Genomic DNA, 21157 nt, shown 5'->3' on the forward strand with positions numbered 1-21157 from the left:
CCGCCGGCCCCGCGGACGCAGGCAAAAGTTGGGGCGCCGGGCGGCGCTCGGGACGCGGGTTCGGGCCCCGCGGGCGGCGACGCCGGCGACACTGCGCGGGCGGCGCTGTGCTCCTGCGCTGGCCCTGGCCCCCTCCCGCCCTCGCCCCTCGCCCCGCACACGCCCAACTCCTCGCTCCCAACTCCTCGCGCGGCTCCGGCCCCGGCCCCGGCCCGGAGCGATTTCCTGCCGCTGCCGCCGCCGCCGCCGCCCCTCCCGGGGGCGCCGGGCGAACTCTCGTGCTCACCGGGTCGGTCGGGCTCCTGCGCTGCCTAGTGCCGAGGGGAAAACAAAACGCAGAGCGGGCTCCGGAGTTGGCTCGGCAGCTGCGGCCAGGGGGCTGAATCCACGGGCACGGAGTTGGCCGGGGGCGAACGGGGCTCTGGTGAGTTTCAGGGTCTCCGGGTCCCCGGGCCGCCTCCTCCGCGGCGCTCCTTTGTGTAATTTCACTCGATTCAAGTTTAATCCGATAGTTCCCGACCACGGCTCAACCCCCCCCCCCTGCCCCCCCTGCCCCCCCCCCCCCCCGGCCCACACCCACCCTGCCCTCCGGCACCCCCCACCGAGGCTCGGGGCCTCCCCCCCCGGCTCCTCCCCCCCCCCCCCCCCCCAGCATAATTTATGCAAGAATTCGGCCGGGGTGGCGGAGGCCGAGGGAGAGGCCGAGAGAAAAGGGGCGGCGCGGAGCTGCAGGGCCGCGGGCCGCAAGGGCGGGCCGGGCGCCACTTCCCGTCCCCTGGCGGGCGCCGGCGCTACAGGCTGGTTTCCCCGCCGGCCGGTGCGCTGCTGCCGCGCAGCCTTCCTTGCCCGGCTGCTCGGAGCGCTCGGCCGCGGCGCCAGGGCGCGGGCTGGAGGGGCTGCTGCCACGTCTCCCGCGCTGCACCTTCCCGGAGCCGGGTGCGCCGCCCTGGGGCAGGAAGCGGGGCTCCGCGAGGGCTGCGACCCTTCTGGCCGCGGCGAAGGGTTTCCAACGCTGCGCGGCCGGCGGCGGCCGGGCTTGTCTGGCCGTCTCTGCAGTAATTGTCCTTCAACTTGAAATTATTTTCCCACATGAAATTATTCGGAAGGTACATGTTCCATTCCAGATGGGTTCGTGCCTGCTTCTCCACATCGCTTTTCCCACCTCTTCGTGGATAGGACACAGAATCCACTACTTAATCAAAAAGTTTAACTAGATGGCATTGATTTTGTCGAATTTGTTACCATACCAAAAAAGAGAGAGAAGGCAGAGAGCTCAATGATTATGAAACAAAGAAATAGGATGCATGCCCATTATTAAACGTGTCGGGACTAGAATGTTTTACTCATTCATTGGCCAAAATGGCACTTGTATCTGATTGCATAGTCTTAAAAATCTGAGCCTCTTATTCCATTTCTCTTCCTGGTACAAAATGAATATTAAACCCGAAGAAAAAAACTTTTTTTTTACTAATTGTTATTTTAGGAAATAGATCTACAAACATGGATTAAGCCTCTTCTATCTGCAAAATACGGAGCAATTATAATGTGTTTAAACCATCAATTGTAAACTTTAAGATAATTTTATTAGGTTAAAGATTGCACTTATTTTAAAATCAAGAAAGGAACTCATATCAACCAAAGATTGTCCTATGGCAGGTACAGACTGACTGGTTATTACTGGACTCCAAAATAAACTGAGAAAATAGCAAAACTATGTAAAATGTACTAATCTCACTCACTGATGGTTACACTACCTGTAGTGCTAAGCCTGTAATCACAATATTGTTATCTGGACAAAAGATTAATCAAAACTATCTCATTAAGTAACTACTGCAACTATTCAATAAGTCTGATTATCTTAGATTAATCACTAAGACATTTTCTGATTTTAGTAATAATTTTATAAATATATCACATTATATTGTGGTTTGTTAAATGCACTGCTTTTAGCTTGCTTTCATCATATATTTGAGTTTTGTTCTAAAAGAAATTGTTTTAATGTTTAAGGAGCTTACAGATAATCAAAAAGAAGACAGAAGACAGTACAGAAAGAATTCTGACATTTAAAAAGTTGAAAACACTAAAATCAACTTCCATCTGTTTTAAACCCGGTATCACAAACCAAGAATCACAATTCTGAGGTTAGGCTACTGTTTCCATTAAGTTTATATTTCCCAATGAAAGCATATGAATGGTGCTTTAGGGGTGTGTGGGGCGGGGGGTCAAAAACAGGACACAATGTCTAGAAAAAAAATCACTAGTACCTGACTATATTAGAATACATTTTTGAAATAATGTGCCATAAAAAATTATGTCTTATCTTTTACAGTGTGCCACAGCTCGGTATCAGATGTGCATCTATTTCAAGGCAATTCACAGGAGAAAAAAACATGACATCTACATATAGTGAAATTACAATATTACAATTAACTTGTTATCAACAAATAGTGACTATGAGGAGATTCCCTGTGCTCTTGTACGTTTAAGTCGAAAGCTAGGAAACTTCCTTTTGATATATACCAGTGCCCAATGTAAAAACAGTCCTACAGAATATAAGTCCTCTGACTTATAGTCTCCTTATCCTGATCACTGCCCTGAGCCATCATGAAGAAGTCTCTAAGCTTTTAGACGTTGTTGTGGTGTGGAACGTAAGGGGCCTTAAAAAGTAGAGGCCCTCAGGGGCAAACTCCTAGGCAGATCTGGCCTACCTGAGTCATAGCTCTCACCACACCACCACCATCCCCCCACACTCCCCTTTAGCCTGAAATGTTTTTTCTCCATTTGCTTCACTATTGAAGTTTTCCCAATGAGAGTAATTTGAATTCACAAGCTTTCCCTTTAAGTATGCAAATACCTTAGGGTGAGATAAGGGGCTACTGGTCTTTCACAGATGAGTGTAAATTGGTTCAATGGGTTGCTTTCCTCCCAACAGCTAGCCGGACTAACAAATTTAGAGACTTAGCCATTCATTCAACTTCGAGTGCCTAAGAGGTTCCAGGATTGGTTCTAGGTATTGGAGATATAGTAGTGAACAAAACAGACAAAATGTCCTGCCCTCGTGGAGTTTACAACCTAGTGGATTGGTAGTTTTGATCTGGTGATAAGAGAGAATGGTAATTTTGGAATCTGAGCCCTGGAGGAATAGGACAGACCTGAATTCCGTGTAGCCAGAGGGCAGTGGAAAGGTACGAAGGACCTGGGAAGGAGGGCATTGAAGAATGGAGTGGGCCAAGCAGAAAGCAATTGAGAAAAATACCAAAGAAAACATGACCCACTACAAAAAGGTTGTCTGGGCCCTAGGACATGAATAGATACAGTCTATTTGAAGAGCTCAGACTTAATGCTGAATTCCACAGACAAATAAATATCTCTGGAAAAATAGCCTAGAATGTATCAACCTATAATACCTGTGGTGGGGGAGATAATGTGCACATCTAAAATAACTGAAAAAACACTCAAACTCTCAAACACTTAAAAGTCAAGTCCTATCTATAGCAAATGTTTCCAACTTTAAAATATTATGTAAATTACACTAATTCCAGTGTTGAGGGCATCCTTCAGTATATTTTTGGAACTCATCTTTTGAAATTGTGTACAGAACCAATTTGCAAGTACTGGAAAATAACTCTCTTTAGCACCACATATTTTTCCCCCACTAAAAACTGTTATTCTTCTTCATTCACCAAATTTACATCCAAATGACTTTGGCTAGCTCCAAACAATATATTTTGCCTCTAAATGATGGTTTACTGCCATTGAAGATACATAAATAATTAAAATATAAATATATAGAGGGGTATAAATGCTGAAGAAAGCAGTAAAAAGTCTAAAAAATTTCTGCTTCACTGGGATAATGGCATAATCCTCCTCTGTAATTTTTTCTTTTCTTTTCTTTTCTTTTTCTTTTCTTTCTTTTTTTTTTTTTTTTTTTTTTTTGAGACAGAGTCTCGCTGTGTCACCCAGGCTGGAGGGGGCAGTGGCTCAGTCTCGGCTCACTGCAAGCTCTGCCTCCCCGGTTCACGCCATTCTCCTGCCTCAGCCTCCCAAATAGCTGGGACCACAGGCACCTGCCCCCCATCCCGGCTATCTTCCGATCTGTATGTTTTTTTGTATTTTTAGTAGAGACAGGGTTTCACCGCGTTAGCCAGGATGGTCTCGATCTCCTGACCTCGTGATCCGCCCATCTCAGCCTCCCAAAGTGCTGGGATTACAGGCATGAGCCACCGCACCTGGCCTGTAATTTTTTCATAAAGAATCTGGCCAGGCAAGGTGGCTCATGCCTGTAATCCCAGCACTTTGGGAGCTGAACTAGGTGGATCACCTGAGGTCGGGAGTTTGAGACAAGCCTGGCCAACATGGTGAAAACCCATCTCACTAAAAACAAAAAGAAATTAGCCAGGTGTGGCGGCAGTTGCCTGTAATCCCAGCTACTTGGGAGGCTGAGGCAGGAGAATCACTTGAACCGGGGGGTGGAGGTTGCAGTGAGCCAAGATCACACCATTGCACTCCAGCCTGGGCAACAAGAGTGAAACTCTGTCTCAAAAAGTAGTAATAATAAATAAAAATCAATAAGAAAGAAACCAGTTGGATATGTAAGTGCTGCTGTATTTGTTAGAAAATTGGTCACTTGCCTTTTCATTATAGGCCAAACACAGTGGCTCACACCTGTAATCCCAGCACTTTGGGAGGCCGAGTCGGAAGGGTCGCTTGAGCTCAGGAGTTTGAGACCAGCCTGGGCAACATAGTGAGACCTTGCCTCTATAAAAAGTAAAAATAAAAATTAGCCAGGTGTGGTGGCCCATTCCAGGTGTAGTCCTACCTACCTGGGAGGCTGAGGCAGGAGGATCACTTGAGCCCAGGAGGTTGAGGCTGCAGTGAGCCAAGATCACACTACTGCACACCAGCCTGGGTGACAGAGCAAGACCCCAACTTTAAAAAAAAAATTATATCATTTCATGTAGTCTAAAATTATAGTTGCCTATGTGATGTTGCCTTTTTCCTTATTAGTTGTACTGCTTTATAGTTACTGTTTGTTTCCTCTTATGCTAATTGAAGTGTACCTGGCTTTGGTTCCTCTGCAAAAAAAAAAAAAAAAATTCTTTGTTAGATTTGTGCTCCCGGGTTTTCAACATAGAGAGTATATGAGTATGAATTGATTCCATTATTTTTCAAAATATTTTCATATACTATACTTGTACCTTCCTGGACTATTTCCTTTATTGGGTATATATGTTGTAAAACCTTTTAGTAATCGGCCCATAGTATAATATCTTCTAATTAAGCAGATAGTATATTGGTTGAAAAACCATTAGCTCCAATTCCCATTTTATCTCTATTAGCCCAGAACACTGCTTTTTCTGGCAATGGTCAAGGTTGGTAAGGTCAACATATCAGATGAAAAGAAAACCACTATGGGCTAGAATTAGACCATTGTTGGCTCCTAAAGATAACATGTTCAGCTGAGTTTGAGCCATTCTTTCAGCAAACATTTGTTGAATGCTTACAGTGTGCCATACTCTAAAATAGCACTGGAGACATGGTAAGGTCCTGTCCTCAAGGAGCTCATGCTGTGTGGCAGCATAAAGTAATAAGTGAGGCTGGGCATGGTGGTGGCATGTGCCTGTAGTCCCAGCTACTGAAAGGCTGAGGTGGGAGGACCTGCACTTCTGAGTGCAGGAGTTTGAGGCCAGCCTGTGGGTCTCTAAAAAATAATAATAATACTCATTTTTACGAGATTCCAGGTTCATCTCCTGCATCAGAAAAAAAAAAAACCGTGATTTTTGCTACCTGGGACATCAGGGAAGGCTTCCTAGAAGATGAAAGCCTTGCACTGTGTCTTGAGTAGGCACAATAATTCATCAGAATAGGGAGATTCATCAGAACAAGGAGGGGAAGAGGGATTCCCAAGAAGACAACAGTGGTTTCATAGCCCAGTGAGTCCAGGCCACTGCAAGTGGATCTATTAGGAGTGGAACATGGAGGTTGAGCCAGTCTTCCTCCACAGTGTTCTCTGATCCTCCCAGGATGGGTTGGCTCTTCTTCCTTTGTTCTCCCAAGGATGCCTGTCTCCATCAATACACACTTATGTTGAACTATAATTAATTATTGTTCTATCTTATCATTGGTCTGTAAGCTTCTGGGGAACACTGACTGTGCCTTGTCTTTTAGTACCCCCAGGTCCCATAGAGCCTTCCATGCAGAAAGAACTCAATAAACGCTTACACATTTGTTTAAGTGGCAGGGGTAAGGAGGTAGTAGATTAGACTAGATAAGTAGAAAGGTCCAAGGAGAGCTCTAGACTTCTCCCGAAAGGTTATGGACAGCCATTGGAGAGTCTTCATGTGAGAGAGTAACAAGTCAGATCTGTACTTTGAAATATCTCTTTGGTAGGGTGAAGAATGTGGAAAACTAGACTGGAAGCAGGGAGAAAAGTGAGGAAGACCTCCTAAGACAAGAAAACGGAAGACATAAAAGCTACCGCCTATTTCTTTGCACTGTCTAGACTCAAGATTGTTACTAAGTGCTTGTCATGTGGGCTGACTTCTGATGGGGGAAGAGAAAACAGAAGCAAAGGCCCACTCCGCCCTGTGGTAGAGGACGGCAGTGCTCTGTCTAGAAGGAGCAGTGATAGGGAGCTCTGGAGGGCAACAGTTCTAAAGTGGCGCTGCCTCCCACCTGGACTGTGCCCCTTTGGCTGTTCTCTCTTCAGTTACCAGCTCCAATATTCCATGACTTGCTGTTACCCACCTTAATCTAAGTAATATTGGGCCGCTCATTGTCTCCATTTCTAGTCTAATAAGTGGACGTTTGTAATGCTAACTTAACTAATTATAAAATAATTTTACAAAGCATTTACACTGAAAAAGTATAGCGTATGATTCACCAATGGTTATTGGCACTTGCTGTGCATTGTACACTGTGCTGGGGGCTGTAAACACAATAATGAAGCAAACCCCACCCTGGAGGGGGCTCTGTGCATCTACTCGGGGGGGGGGCAGGCATTTAAGCATGTCTTTACAACTAAAATATGTGCAATTGTGGTATTACTGGGTACAGTGATAGCTCAGAAGATGGGATGACCAAGTCTGAGCAGGAGAGGCTTCAACAGAGGAGATGACATTTAAACTGAGCCGAGCCTGGCTGGACTCTGCAGATGGCAGAGTGTGGGGAGGCCCACCAGGCAGGAAAGCCGGCAGAGACATGCACGGGACAGATGGGACAGCACCAGGCTAGTGTCAGCACTACAAGTAATTTGGCTCAGTTAGAGCACAGCACACACAGGGGGAAAAAGTGAGGATGGAAGGGCCAAGTGAGAAAGGGTTTTGTAGCATATGAAGAAATGTTTACCTTATCCTCTAGGTCATGAGGAGGCACAAAAAGATAGTGAGCAGGAAAACGATGGGGACAGAGAACCAAACCGCAGGGTAGGCTGAGGGTGAGTAAACATCAGTGACAGGCCCAGCATGTGATGGGGTCCTGGACCAGGGCAGCATTTGAGGTGGGAGAGATCAAGGAATAGATGTGAGAGATGTTTAGGTGACGTGTTTGGTAAGATTTGATGAATGACTGATGCTGGGAAGTGAATGAAAGGGAAGGGTGAAGATTCCCTTTTAGGTTTCTACCTGCCTTGCATCACTAACCAAGATAAGAAATGGAGGCGAGAGCAGCTTGTGGAAAAACACAGGGCTTTGGTGTGGGAATTCCTTTAGAGGTGGTTTGTGGAGTATTCAAATGGGGCTATCTGTTAAGTAAGAAACGGGAACTTAGAAGGTTGATCTGGCCTAGAGATATAGGGGTAAGAATTATGAGGTATGAACAGTACTTGAGTCCACTGAAATGGATGGGATTGCGTGGGAACACATGTGACAGGTGAGGAAATCAGGCTGATGACAGGGATCATTTTTATTTATCTATTACTGTATATAGAACCACTCCAAAATTTAGCGGCTTGAAACAAATTATGATCCATCTGGTGGGTTACCTGCGGGTTGAACTCAATTGAAAAAGCTGGGGTAGTTGAGCCTCTCTCTCTCTCTACCTATGTCTATCTCTGTCTCTCTCCACTTGCTTTTTCATCTTGGTCATCCTGATGACGTGGCAGTCTCCCTTCCAATAAGGCAAGCCCCAGTACACAAGCACTTACCAGTCCTCTGCCTGCTTCGGGTTCGCTGATGTTCTACTGGCCAAAGCAATCCCATGGTCAAGCCCAGAATCAACGTGGAGAGGAATAGGAAACCCCTAGAGGTGAGATTCATTGGGGAACACTGCTTATTCATGTAAAACATATGCTGAGAGATAGGCAGAAAAACCAGTAAAAGAAGACATTAAAAGATAAGCCAATGAAGAAAAATTACAGAGATCAGTCTGAAAGGAAAAATGAGACCTCGAGGTAAAAGTATTTCTGGAAGGGAAGGAGCAATGGTGTCAAAGGTCACAGAGAGATCAAGTAGGAAACGAATGAAAAGCCTCCATTGGATTTGGTTATTGTTAACCTTTTCAGTTTCAAGTGTTGAGAGTGGAAGGTAGATTGCAAAGGGGTGAGAAGTTAGTGGGAGTTGAGGACATATAGACAGCTCTTTTATTAGAATCTTGGTTATAAAATGAAGAGACCTGGGGTAGTATCTAGAAAGAATTTACATTAAAGAGAGGCTAGCAGTTTTTTGTTTTTGTTTTGTTGCTGTTTTAATTTCAAAGTGATAAGCATTCTTCTAGACGAAGAGACAGGAGCCAGGGGTAGGGAGGAAACCACTACATAGGAGAGTAAGGTTTTGGGGGCAGGGAGAGGAGATCAAGTTCAGGGTTGATGGGAGCAGTTGTAACTGTTTTTCTGAAATCAAAGAAAGATTGGTTAAAATGGCAGTAAGTTTATAGGTTGGAGTGCAGAGAGGTGGAAGAATACTTAGCAAATTCATTTATAATATCGTCTATTTTTCTTACCAATTCAGTGGTTAATCACCTGCTGAGATTGTAATGTTCACAGGTGGTCAAGAGACACTAGGAGAGTGTTCAAGTCTTGCAGTAGCCACTACAGGGAAGAAAGAAGCTATAGGAAGAAAGTAAAAAGACTCTTCTTGAGTCCTGAGCTGAGATTGTAATGGCAACAAGTTGTTATGCAACTTTCTTAGGTGTGGTTCACTCCTTGCGGGGAGGAGTATACACAGTGAATTACCAGATTCACCCAGGGAGTCATTCCCTTCTTTAGAGAGAGACCCAGAGGGATGGTTGGCCACATAGTCAATGCCAGGGTAGAGTCTTCGGGGACCAGGCAAGATCAGCTTGAATTGTTACTTGGAGCTATGAAGCTGCCATTATCATGGTCCTTTGTTAAAATATAGAACGTGAGTTGCATATGAATATACATAAGATAGGTAGGGATTCCTGGTCATCTCAAATCCTTTTTTTGGAAATAAATGTGTTAGCAACAACAAACAACTAAGCATGTCTCCTCTTTCTTCTATTCCATTAAGTCCCTGGATGGCTGGTGTTAATCAGGCCAACAACTGTTTTTGCTCTGATGATCTCGGTAGTGCCAATATCATATAGTGGGACATTAATATTATCACTGCAAGTTTTTGGATAATTGTAGACCAACCTATGCCAAACTTCAAGTTGTACTTTAATACGTAAAGTGAGAATAGGTCATAATTTAAAGTTACCTAATATCCTGTCCTGTGTGTCAGACCTCAGAATTCTCCTCATTTAACTGGTTTAGATATTTTCCAATAACTTTTCCTCGCACATGGTACTCCAGTCCTCTTTCTCTTCTTCCCCCTTGGTCAAATTATGCATGGTAGATAGAATATTGAACTTGGTCTTTGCAGATCATGTACATACAACTGTCATTTTACAGGAGAGGAATGTGAGGCTCAGAGAGGTTGCCCAAGGTCACCCTGCTGTGAAAGACAAGGATGGGATCCAAACCCAGATCTTCTAACCCCCTGATCAATGCTTTTCCCCAAATGGAAATCTAGTAACTGCCAGAAGATGGCTTGCCTTTCTGGTGATCCACTTTGAGCTGAGCTCATTTACTTCCAATTGTTTATACTTTCCTCTGTTGTAAAAGGGGAAAAGTCACATGTGATGGGCTGGTCTGCACTGTGATTCCCACAAGATGTTACCATACGCTGCAACTCTAGATAAGACTGACTTGAGAATTATGCAGCCAATTGTGATTAATTCCTTCTCTTGGGTAGAAACACTGACTTTTCTCTGGCTAACTGCTCCACGCTGAAATACAGCAGTCATGGGTACCCACATGCTCAACACATTTCTCAGATTTGTAAGAAGTTAATTCAGCCAACACCTAGCACAGAGTCTGACACACAGGTGACACTGCACAAATACCAGTAAATGTGGCATGAAGGTCTTGGGATGACTAGATACAAAAAGGCAAACATCATTTTCAAAAATATTCTGTGTACTTGACTCTGAAAGCAGAAACATTCTTAATTTTATCTTAATTTGTATTTTAACATAGTTAACTTCCTCCAAAGTAATTACTTTTTAACATGTTTGTAATGTGTTTACATGATTGAGCTGCTATACTGAGGCTTTTCATCTACAAACCTAGCAAGAATTCTTACTAGGCCATTTTCTAAGCTTCCCTCTGGAGACTCTCCAGGTATGCCATGCATGCTGCTGCCCTCAGTTCATATGCTAGAGACCCGTGAGCTCAAAAAGACAGAAGCTGACCTGGCTGCAGAACTGCAAACCCTCCACCCTTTTTAGCCCGCTCCTTTTCCCACAGCTGCTGTTGTGGGGCCCTCAAAAGCCATTGCCCTTGGGCCACTTCTAAGTCACCTGGGCCTAAAGTCGATTAAGTACTGCTTCACATGTTTCCCTGACAGCCTATTCGTTTATTACCTGTCTCAGGAAAAGAAAATGCAATACTGTGAGGCCCTACTCACAGAGGGTAAAACAGTGGATTCAGAGATGGCAAAAATCAAGGCAGTAGAATAAAGATGACTGAATTTCGATAAACAATACCATATTCTAATTGTATGTCTCCCCCTCACGCCTTTTTTTGTGGTAAAATATACATAACATAAAGTATATTACGTTTCAACCATTTTTAAGTGTGCATGTCAGTGGTGTTAAGTACATTCACATCATTGTGCTACCATCACTACCGCCCATCTCCAGAACCTTTTCATCTTCCCCAAAAGACACTGTGTACCCATGAAAAATAACTCAATTTCCCCACTTCCCAGCCATTGGCAACCACCATTCTACTTCTTGTCTCTATGAATTTGCCCACTTTAGGTACCTCATACCAATGGAATCACACAGTATGTGATCTTTTGTCCTTAGCTTATTCACTTAACATAATGTTTTGAATGTTCATCTATGTTGTAGCATGTGTCTGAATGTCCTTCCTTATTAAGGCTGAGTAATAGTCTGTTGGGCGTATATGGTACATTTTGTTTATCCATTCATATGTCCGCAGACACTGGCCTGCCTCCACCTTTTAGCTATTGTGAGGAATGCTGCTATGAACACAGGTGTAGCCTCGTGCCTTTTTGAGACTGGGACCTGTCCAAGTGAGATCCTGCTACTTTGGGTGTTTGTTTGTTTGTTTGTTTGAGACGGAGTTTCACTCTTGTTGCCCAGGATGGAGTGCAATGGCGTGATCTCCAGCTCACCACAACCTCCGCCTCCCAGGTTCAAGCAATTCTCCTGCCTCAGCCTCCCAAGTAGCTGGGATTACAGGCGTGTGCCACCACACCCGGCTAATTTTGTATTTTTATTAGAGACAGGGTTCCTCCGCGTCAGGCCTCAAACTCCCAAACTCAGGTGATCTGCCCACCTCGGCCTCCCAAAGTGCTAGGATTACAGGTGTAAGCCACCGCGCCCGGCCAAGATCCTGCAACTTTGTAACTCCTCCTTTCCCCAGACCATTTCATGCCAGATCCCCTCATCTCTTTGCCCACTCCCTGGTGAAGGTCTTTCCTCTTGGGAGGGGAACTGAGGCTGGCTTTCTAGTACGCTACTGTGCTATGTCCTTGGAGTGGCCCTCTTGGACCTGCAGATTCCCTGCTCTTGTCTTTGGGCATGGGATCTAAGGCTGGAGCCACTGCAGTGGTGTCAGGCCCCCTCAGCCTAGCCCTTGCTCTTCATGAACTGAGGTGCTGAAACTTAGTATACCTCAAGGTCAAGCCTTTCCAAACAGTGCTGTAGATAATAACAAAGGCCCATAGAAAATATCAATGAAGGACACATGTGGCGATTGAATAATGCTATAAGGCTTTCTCAAGTTTTTTATTTTTTTGAGACAGAGTCTTGCTCTATCTCCCACGCTGGAGTACAGTGGCACAATCTTGGCCCACTGCAGCCTTTTCCTCCCAGGCTCAAGCATTCCTCCCACCTCAGCCTCCTGAGTAGCTGGGACTACAGGTGCGTGCCACCATGTACAGCTAATTTTTTAAATTTTTTGTAGAGATGGAGTCTCACTATGTTGCCCAGGCTGGTCTTAACTTCTGGGCTCCAGCAATCCTTCACCCTTGGCCTTCCAAAATGCTGGGATTACAGGCGTGAGTCGCTGCGCCCAGCCTCTCAAGTTATTGCTAAATATTATTATAAAATATAATTACTTGTTACTTGACTATTCACTAATGAAAATTGACAAGTATTTATTTATTGAGTTTTTCCTCTGTGGAAGGTACTGTACTGGATTCATGGAGGAATACACGAAACATACACATATTTTCTCCACTGCCCTCAGAAAGAGTACATTGAATCAGAGATACAAACCATGATGACATACCTAATCAAATAATGGTTTATCTTTATGATAGGAACTATGCGGGCATTAGAAAGGATGAGGTAGATATTTATGTGCTGATGTGCTGTAATCTTCAAGCTATGCTATTACACAAAAAACAACAAAAAGTCTAGGCTCAGAAGAGTGTATCATAACCAAGGGGAAAAAAGAAAGGATTTACAAATGTATATACATATACACATATATCTGTACATATGTACATATATGTGTATTTGTGTGTATATGTTTGCAAATGCGTAGGCTATGTCTAAAATTATACACAAAGAACTAGCAATGGTGGTTGCCTCTAGGGTGAAGAATTGTGGATGCAAAAAGACTTTTTTCCTGGGCTCCTCTTTGGTATAGTTTAAATTTTCTGTGTGCACATATTACTTTCAAATTTAAACAAAGCTTATAAAACTAACGATAAAAGACTGTGTGGTAAGTGGCAAATGAATAGCATAAGACAACATGAGAGGCTCTCAGAGGAAGGAAGGCTTGCTATTGGCTAGGGCAGGCAGGCAGTTCACGGAGGAGGGGATCTTCAAATGAGCTCTACAGGATGGCTAGAATTTAGGGACAGGGAAGAGTGGTAGGAGAGCAAGGTGGGACACCAGTCCAATTAGAAGACACAAAATATGCAAACCTAGTCTTAGGTGAACAACTGACCTTTGCCTGAGGCAAAGGAAAGTGGTGGTATTTTATTCATTTAATGTATACACCAGCTCATTCCCAAATACATATTAAGAAGCTTATAAAGTGGCTGGCGAGGTAGCTCATGCCTGTAATCCAAGATCTTTGGGAGACAGATGCGGGAGGATCACTTGAGGCCAGGAATTTGAGACCAGCTGGCTAAGATAGTGAGACCTTATCTCTACAAAAAGAATCTTAAAACCTTAGCTGTGTGTGGTGGTGGGTGCTGTAGTCATAGCTACTTGGGAGGCTGAGGCAGGAGTATCACTTGAGCTCAGGAGTTCACGGCTACAGTAAGCCATCATCACACCACTGCACTCTAGCCTGGGCAACAGAGTGAGACCCTAAAAATAGAAAAAAAAAAAGCTTATAAGATAACTTTTACTATGGACAGAAAGATAGTGTGCCAGCTCTTTCGATACTAGTTCTTTCTGTCACCAAATTTTATAAATGTCTCATGGGAATTCACATAGGGGACAGTATGTTGTGGCACTAGGCGGGATCAGTGTGATCCAGGAGAATGCTCAAGAGCGTCTTGGCTGAAGGCCTTTCAGGATGCAGGTGTCCACTGGTCTACTTTAACAGAGTTCTTGGAAGAGTAGCTGAGAATTCTTTGTGTTGTTGCGTGTTTGTGTGGTGGGTTTGTAATGAGAGACAGAGAGCAGGTGATACGAGGGCAGAGCCTAGGTGGCTGGCATTCTGCATTGTGGGTCCACGGCAAGTCCTATCTATGTTTTAAGAATCAGACAAACAGGTAGAAGTGTACACATCTTATGATGAAAGAATAATAAGAAAAGAAAGCAGCAACCAGCGTTTTGCCAGGGTGACAGACAACTTTCCCTTCCCCTGGTGTCTCCCGAGATGCATCCAGCATTATCCTCAGAGAGAAGCTTTGCCTTATTCCAGCACTTGTGTCACTGTTAAGTCTCCAGTATTCAACGCTAAGAGAGAATGTCAGATATGACATTGACCTAAGCATGTTCAAGTCTGTCGATTTCCACGGCTGTGGAATAAATGTCTAATGTTAAGCAATATGAATTGTGTGGTAGGCTGGAAATGTAGATTAGGACCAGACTATGTTGAACTACTCTCAGTAGTTTACACTTTATTTAACGGGTAATGGGTCACTATTGAAGGTTTGTGAATAAGGAAGCACAGAAAAAGATGCCACTGATGCGATGGGTGATTTGTCAAGTGGCAGTATATGGGACGGAATTAAGGAAAAAGAGACCAGTGGGAGGTAATTGTAATACTTTTTAATTTAATTTAATTTAATTTTGTAGAGACAGGGTCTTGCTTTATTGCCCACGCTGGTCTTGAACTCCTGAGCTCACATGATTCTTCCACCTCAGCCTCCCAAAGTGCTGAGATTACAGGCATAAGCCACAGCCAATTGTAATACATTTAGAGCCTGTATTAGGGTAGTGGGTGGTAGAATCAAAGGGAGAGGGTTTGAATACTCTAGAAGGAGAACTGGCAGGTTTTTGTGACTGAATGTGGGAGCTGAGGAAAAGGGCAAGATGACTGAGATCTGGACCCCAAGTGATTTAAAAGAACAATAGAAATGATAGCAGAAACAGAGAAGGTGTCAGGAGGGACAGCTTGTGTGGAGGGAAGATAAATTTGCTTTTACACATGTTAATTTTGAGAGATGGCAGAATATCCAAGTGAAATGATGTAGCAGTTAGCTGAAGGTAAAAGGATCAACCTGAATACCAGCTAAGCAAATGTGACTTCTTATTTTTTTGTATAAATTTATGGGGTACAAGTGCAATTTTGTAACACACATAGATTCCGCAGTGGTGAAATCAGGGTGTATCCATCACCTGAATAGCATACATTGTACCTATTAAGTGATTTCTCATCATCCACCCACCTCTCCCTTCCGAGTCTCCAATGTCTATACTTCCACACTCTATGCCCATGTGTACACATTATTTAGCTCCCACTTATGAGTGAGAACATGCAATATTTATCTTTCTGTGTCTGACTTGGTAAACAGGATTTTTTTTTTTTCTAGACAGAGTCTTGTTCTGTCACCCAGGCTGGAATGCAATGGCATGATCTCGGCTCACTGCAACCTCTGCCTCCCGAGTTCAAGTGATTCTCCTGCCTCAGCCTCCCAAGTACCTGGGATTACAGGCAAGCGCGACCATGCCCAGCTAATTTTTGTATTTTTGTAGAGATGGGGTTTCACTATGTTGGCCAGGCTGGTCTCAAACTACTGACTTCAGGTGATCCGCCCACCTCAGCCTCCCAAAGTGCTGGGATTACAGGCATGAGCCACCGTGCCTGGCCAATTTTTGTATTTTTAATAGACGGGGTTTCACCTTGTTGGCCAGGCTAGTCTTGAACTCTTGACCTCAGGTGATCCACCTGTCTCGGCCTCCCAAAGTGCTGGGATTACAGGCATGAGCCACTGCTCCTGGCTGGTAAACAGGATTTCTAATGGCAGTACCTAGTATTACCTATGAAATCTTGCCAAAAACTGAACTTGAATCAGATCAAGCCTCTAAATCTGATTACCAATTCACTGGAAATTTGGGTGAGTCAAACGTGTTAACAAAATGGGGATTCAATCAACAAAACCCAGAATGCGGGATATTACACAGGACTACTGATCCGACACTTTCAACAAATAAATTTCAAGAAAAAAGTAAAAAAGAGGGAAAGAGAATCTAAAGATTAAAAGGCACTTAAAGAGCCACATCAACCAAGTGTGACTTATTGGCCTTATTTGAATCTTGATCTAATAAAACAGCTCTTAGAAAGAAAAAAAAAGTACTACACAATTGAGGAAATTTGATGTCACTGAATATTTACTGACATTAAGAAATTCTTTTTAATTTTTAGATATATTTTTGTTATTGTGGTTGGGGTTTTTTAATGAGTCCTTATATGTGTAAGATATATACTGAAATCTTTATAGATGAACTGGTAAGATTTCTGGCATTTGCCTTAAATAATCCAGTAGGATAAGCCAGGCGCGTTTGCTCATGCCTGTAATCCCAGCACTTTAGGAGGCCAAGGCAGGTGGATCCCTTGAGCCCAGGAGTTTGAGACCAGTCTGGGCAACATGGCAAAACCCTGTCTCTACGAAAAATACAAAAATTAATCAGGTGTGGTGGCATGCACCTGTAGTCCCAGCTACTTGGGAGGCTGAGGTAGGAGAATGACTTGAGCCCCTCAACCTCCAGGTCAGGGCTGCAGTAAGCTGTGATCGCACCACTGCACTCCAGCCTGTGAAACAGAGCAAGACCCTGTCTCAAAAGTAAATAAATAAATAACCCAATGAGGGTGGGAGATGGGGACAGGTGGGGTATAGAGGAAACAAGAGTGGCCAGAAATTGATGATTGTTGGACTTGGGTGATAGTACCTGGGGAGGGGGGTTGTCATTATACAGTTCTTCCTATTTTTGTGTATGTTTAAATTTTTTCCATAGTGACAGGTTTTTAAAGTAAGTAAAGGAGAGAGTTCACCCCACGAAAGTCAACACTTCCCTGTGAAACTGAATGTCTATAGACAGGTGAGCAGGTATCCCAAACTGAGTCCTGGGAAAGTTTCATATTTAAAGTGAAATTAGGAAAAGAGGAACTACAGGTTTCCAGAATAGTAACAATGCGCTCTGCTGGCAAAAAATCAGTGCTTTGGAATTCAGTAAACCTGGGTTTGATTCCACCTCTCACTCTTACTAGAGCAGTCATCTTAAGCACATCACTTCTGTAAGCCACCAAGTCTCAGTTTTCTATCTGTAAAGTAGGGATAATAATTTCCTCTACCTCATAGAGTTATTTTGAAGGTTAAATGAAACGTGTGTGTACAGCACCTTATCGTCTGCTGTCACAAAGCAAGTGTTCATTAAATATTTGCTATATTATTATTTTATTACTGAATACAATGATCATAAAAGGTAAGGAAAGACTATAATATGTAGTTTGACAGAAAGCAAAATTTAAAAAATAAGTTTTGAGACAGGGTCATACTCTGTCACCCAGGCTGGAGTGCAGTGGTGCAATCATGGCTCACTGCAGCCTCAACCTCCTGGGTTCAAGCAGTCCTCCCACCTCAGCCTCATGAGTAGCTGGGACTACAGGCATGCGCCACCACACCTGGCTAATTTTTGTATTTTTGTAGTGATAGGGTCTCCCCATGTTGCCCAGGCTGGTCTCGAACTCCTGGGCTCAAGTGATCTGCCTGCCTCAGCCTCCCAAAGTGCTGGGATTACAGGCGTGAGCCGGTGGGACAGCCACAAGATAAAATTTTGATGAATGGGCAATGGCAATGATGCCATGTTACAATCAAGGAGTCTGATGCCTTTACCAGATTAGGTAAAATAGAGAATTAGATAATTCAAAGTTCAATGATGATATCATGGTGTTCATTTCATAGAGATGTGTCGAGTACAACTAGATGACAAAAAATTAAGCTAGGAGTGGTGGGAAGCCATGGGAGCAGAGGGTACTGTGAATTTCCTTATTTGGTGATGAAAGCAGAGAAAGGAACAGAGCAGCAAAGACTCCTTTCAAAGTAAGGGAGCTCTTGCAAGTCTGCAGGAAGAAAAAAAGCAGCTTACAGAGCACCAGAAGATGCTGAGGCAGGAGCGGTGCACCCTCAGCCAAGGAAGAGAGAAAGAGGGCTGGTCCTGTTGGTGAGGCTGGAGATTCAGAGAAGTCGGTTTACAACGGAATAGGTTTGGCGAATAAAAACAGCACAAAGCCAAGAGAGGAATCAGCATTTCCGAAGACACCGTGGAAGGAACTGCGAAGAAAGAAAAAGAGTGGAAACAGAAATGATCGGATGGGGAAGGGAGAAGCGCAGAGATGTTTGGGAATGGGCGAGAAGAGCGTTGAGATTTGGGCTAGCGGCTGAAGGTGGCGAGGGTGGAAGGGCTGGCTCTAAACCAGAGCTGACTCTATGGGGTGCAGGCCTGGCTCCCAAGCAGCGGCAGCCAGCACTCGGTCCTACCGTGGAGATTGTTTGTGGCCTTTGAAGCCATCTTCTCTTGGGCGATTGGAGAAGGGCGTCAACTGACATCAGGTAATAAATGTGCGTTCACAGTGGCCCGTGGTGGAACAGAGCCCTCCAGCTGCCCGGGGTGGAACTGCAGGTGCCTGGTAGCGAGCAGAGAATACTCCCCAGAAAGTCCAGGAAAAAACACAGTACAAAGCAAATCCAGCCAGTGAGGCTCAGGGGTCATGATCAAAAGTGTCAACATGTAAAATCCTTTATTTGTATATAATTACTGAGCCTTTCATTCTACTTATACCTTTATCTCCACTCCCTTTCAGCTTACATCTATGCCTCATCCCAAGAAGGTCACAGCGCTGGATTCTTATACTACCTAGTAAGAGAAAAAACTCTGGAAATGTAGTGACTTGCTTGGAGTAAGAACTACTGAGTCTAAATGTCAGACTTTCCAACAAAGAAGATTAAGATTGGGTAGGAACACCTTTGAAATCTAGATTCATCTGGATTATGATGTCATATTTAGATATCTTTTTAAATGTAGATACATATGGCCTAACCCTCTTCTTGTCCTCCGATATTCACTGCTCCTCTTCTCCCACACTAATAGAATTTTTAGCTGGAAACATGGCTTCCCAAAAGAAAGACTGTGTATCTCAGCTTCCCTTGCAGCTGGGTGTGATTAAGTTGACCCGACAGGATATAAACAAAATATTGGTTGTAAGCTCCTAGGGAGCTTCCTAGAAAGACAGTCGGTGTGAGCCTTCTACCCGTTTTTTATTCCTTCCTCTACTCTGCTGCCTGGAATTTGAGTCTAGTCCCCATCTTGGACCACAAAGACAGTGGCACAGCCTCAGTATGAGGAAGCAAAGCTGAAAGAGAATTGATCCTTAAGACTTGCAGTAAACACATACCAGACCTGCACTGTCTGCCCTTGAAGTTGTACAGGATTAAGATAAAACTTCCATTTTTTTCTTTTTTTTAGAGACAGGGTCTCACTCTGTTGTCAGGCTGGAGTTCAGTGGTATGATGATAGCTCACTGAAGCCTCAAACTCCTGGGCTCAAGCAATCCTCCTGCTTCAGCCTCCTGATTATCTAGGATTACAGATGCACACTACCACTCCTGCTCATTTTTAAATGTTTATGTAGAGGTGAGGTTTCGCTATGTTACCCAAGCTGGTCTGAAACTCTTGCCTCAAGTTATCCTCCCACCTCAGTCTGCTAGAGTACTGGGATTACAGGTGTGAGCCACCACATCCAACCTAAAAGTTCTATTTTGTTTACGCTAATGTTATTTGGCAATTTTCTGTACTTGCAAACCTAATTCTAATTGATATGCTAAGTATTAAAATAAACTAGTCAATGGGAAGAAAAAGATAATGCAAAAGGTAATGACTTGATATTTAAGAATATCCGTAATTAAGAGAAGCAGTATTCTAGGCAGTGGGATCTGCTGGAGCAGACGCTTGGGATAGAGGGAGCATAGCACTTTTTTTCATGCAGAACAAAGCATGACAAAACAGTGCTCTCCTACACAGTATTAGTAGCCAATTAAAGTGTTGTGGAATGAAGCTTAGAGAGTGAAGTTTTAAAGGTTAGAAGAAGTCACCAATGGACTTGTAGAAAAGGACTGATAAACCTCACTTTGGGTTGCAGACAATAAAGCAATAGGCAGGGGTCCCAGTACACATAACTGGGTAACCCCCCAGCAGCATTCAGGAGCTCATGCAGAAGACAGGATAGATGAAGAGGGGAGGAGTACACAGTGAGGCATCAGGATGGGGCAGGCACTTGGGGAGAAGCTGAAAGAATGGGGGCCTCCATGAGGTTCAAGCAGGTGAAATAAAATCAGTCAGGCAGGGAGGATGGGAAGCTGTGGTTATAGGCAGCACATGGATGTACTTCAGAAATGGAGCAGTTCCAGGTGATGTCCCCAATGAACACGGGAGACTGAGATTTGGGGATGGGACGGCAGCTTGAGATTGGTGGGAGGAAGCCATAGCAGAGTTTTGCTAGATGAGAGCTAGGGGACTATGGATACTAGATCAGGTCCAGGAGTGTGTATTTGAGGGAGAATGGGGAGCACTGTCTGGAGGGGAGTCCTCCACTTGCCTGGAGAAGAGTACAGAGGGGGTCCTGTCTTTCAGGGAGAGACTGAGGCTGGGTCACAACTCAAACAGCTACACAGAAAAGTCAGGTGCAAAGCATTAGGCAAATCACTCAAAACATGTCTTCAGCCAGGGTTCCCACCATAGGCTTCCAGGTTTGTTTGGTTTAATATATCTTTTTACTGTGGTAAAATATACATAATATTTATCCTTTTAAATTGTATAGTTCAGTGGCATTAATTATATTCCCATTGTTGTGCAACTATCACCACTATCCATTTCCAGAACTTATCCATCATTCCAAACTGAAACTTTGTACCCATTACACACTAACTCCCCACTCTCACCTCTCCCCCACCGCCGGTAACCTTTTTTTTATTTATTTATTTATTATTTATTTATTTATTTATTTATTTTGAGATGGAGTCTTGCTCTGTCGCCCGGGCTAGAGTGTAGTGGCACAATCTCGGCTCACTGCAAGCTCCACCTCCCGGGTTCACGCCATTCTCCTACCTCAGCCTCCCGAGTAGCTGGGACTACAGGCACCCACCACCACGCCTGGCTATTTTTTTGTATTTTTAGTAGAGACAGCGTTTCACCATCTTAGCCAGGATGGTCTTGATCTCCTG

General features: G+C 44.1%; 1 protein-coding gene across 4 annotated transcripts in view; it reads right to left on the reverse strand.

The window, feature by feature from the left end:
- Window positions 1-571, reverse strand: part of CHD7 (chromodomain helicase DNA binding protein 7) — a 183615-nt gene extending 183044 nt beyond the window's left edge. For 3 of the 4 annotated variants that reach the window (XM_032759703.2, XM_032759704.2, XM_058444242.1), the window contains exon 1: window positions 287-518. The gene's annotated coding sequence lies outside the window, so the exon portion shown is untranslated. Of the gene's footprint in view, window positions 1-286 lie in introns of all 4 variants that reach the window. The other variant, XM_032759699.2, reaches the window with a different exon arrangement.
- Window positions 572-21157: the final 20586 nt, after the last annotated feature.

The sequence above is a fragment of the Hylobates moloch genome, unplaced genomic scaffold (genome assembly GCF_009828535.3).
Source record: "Hylobates moloch isolate HMO894 unplaced genomic scaffold, HMol_V3 SCAFFOLD_9, whole genome shotgun sequence".
In the NCBI taxonomy this organism is placed as follows: domain Eukaryota; kingdom Metazoa; phylum Chordata; class Mammalia; order Primates; family Hylobatidae; genus Hylobates; species Hylobates moloch.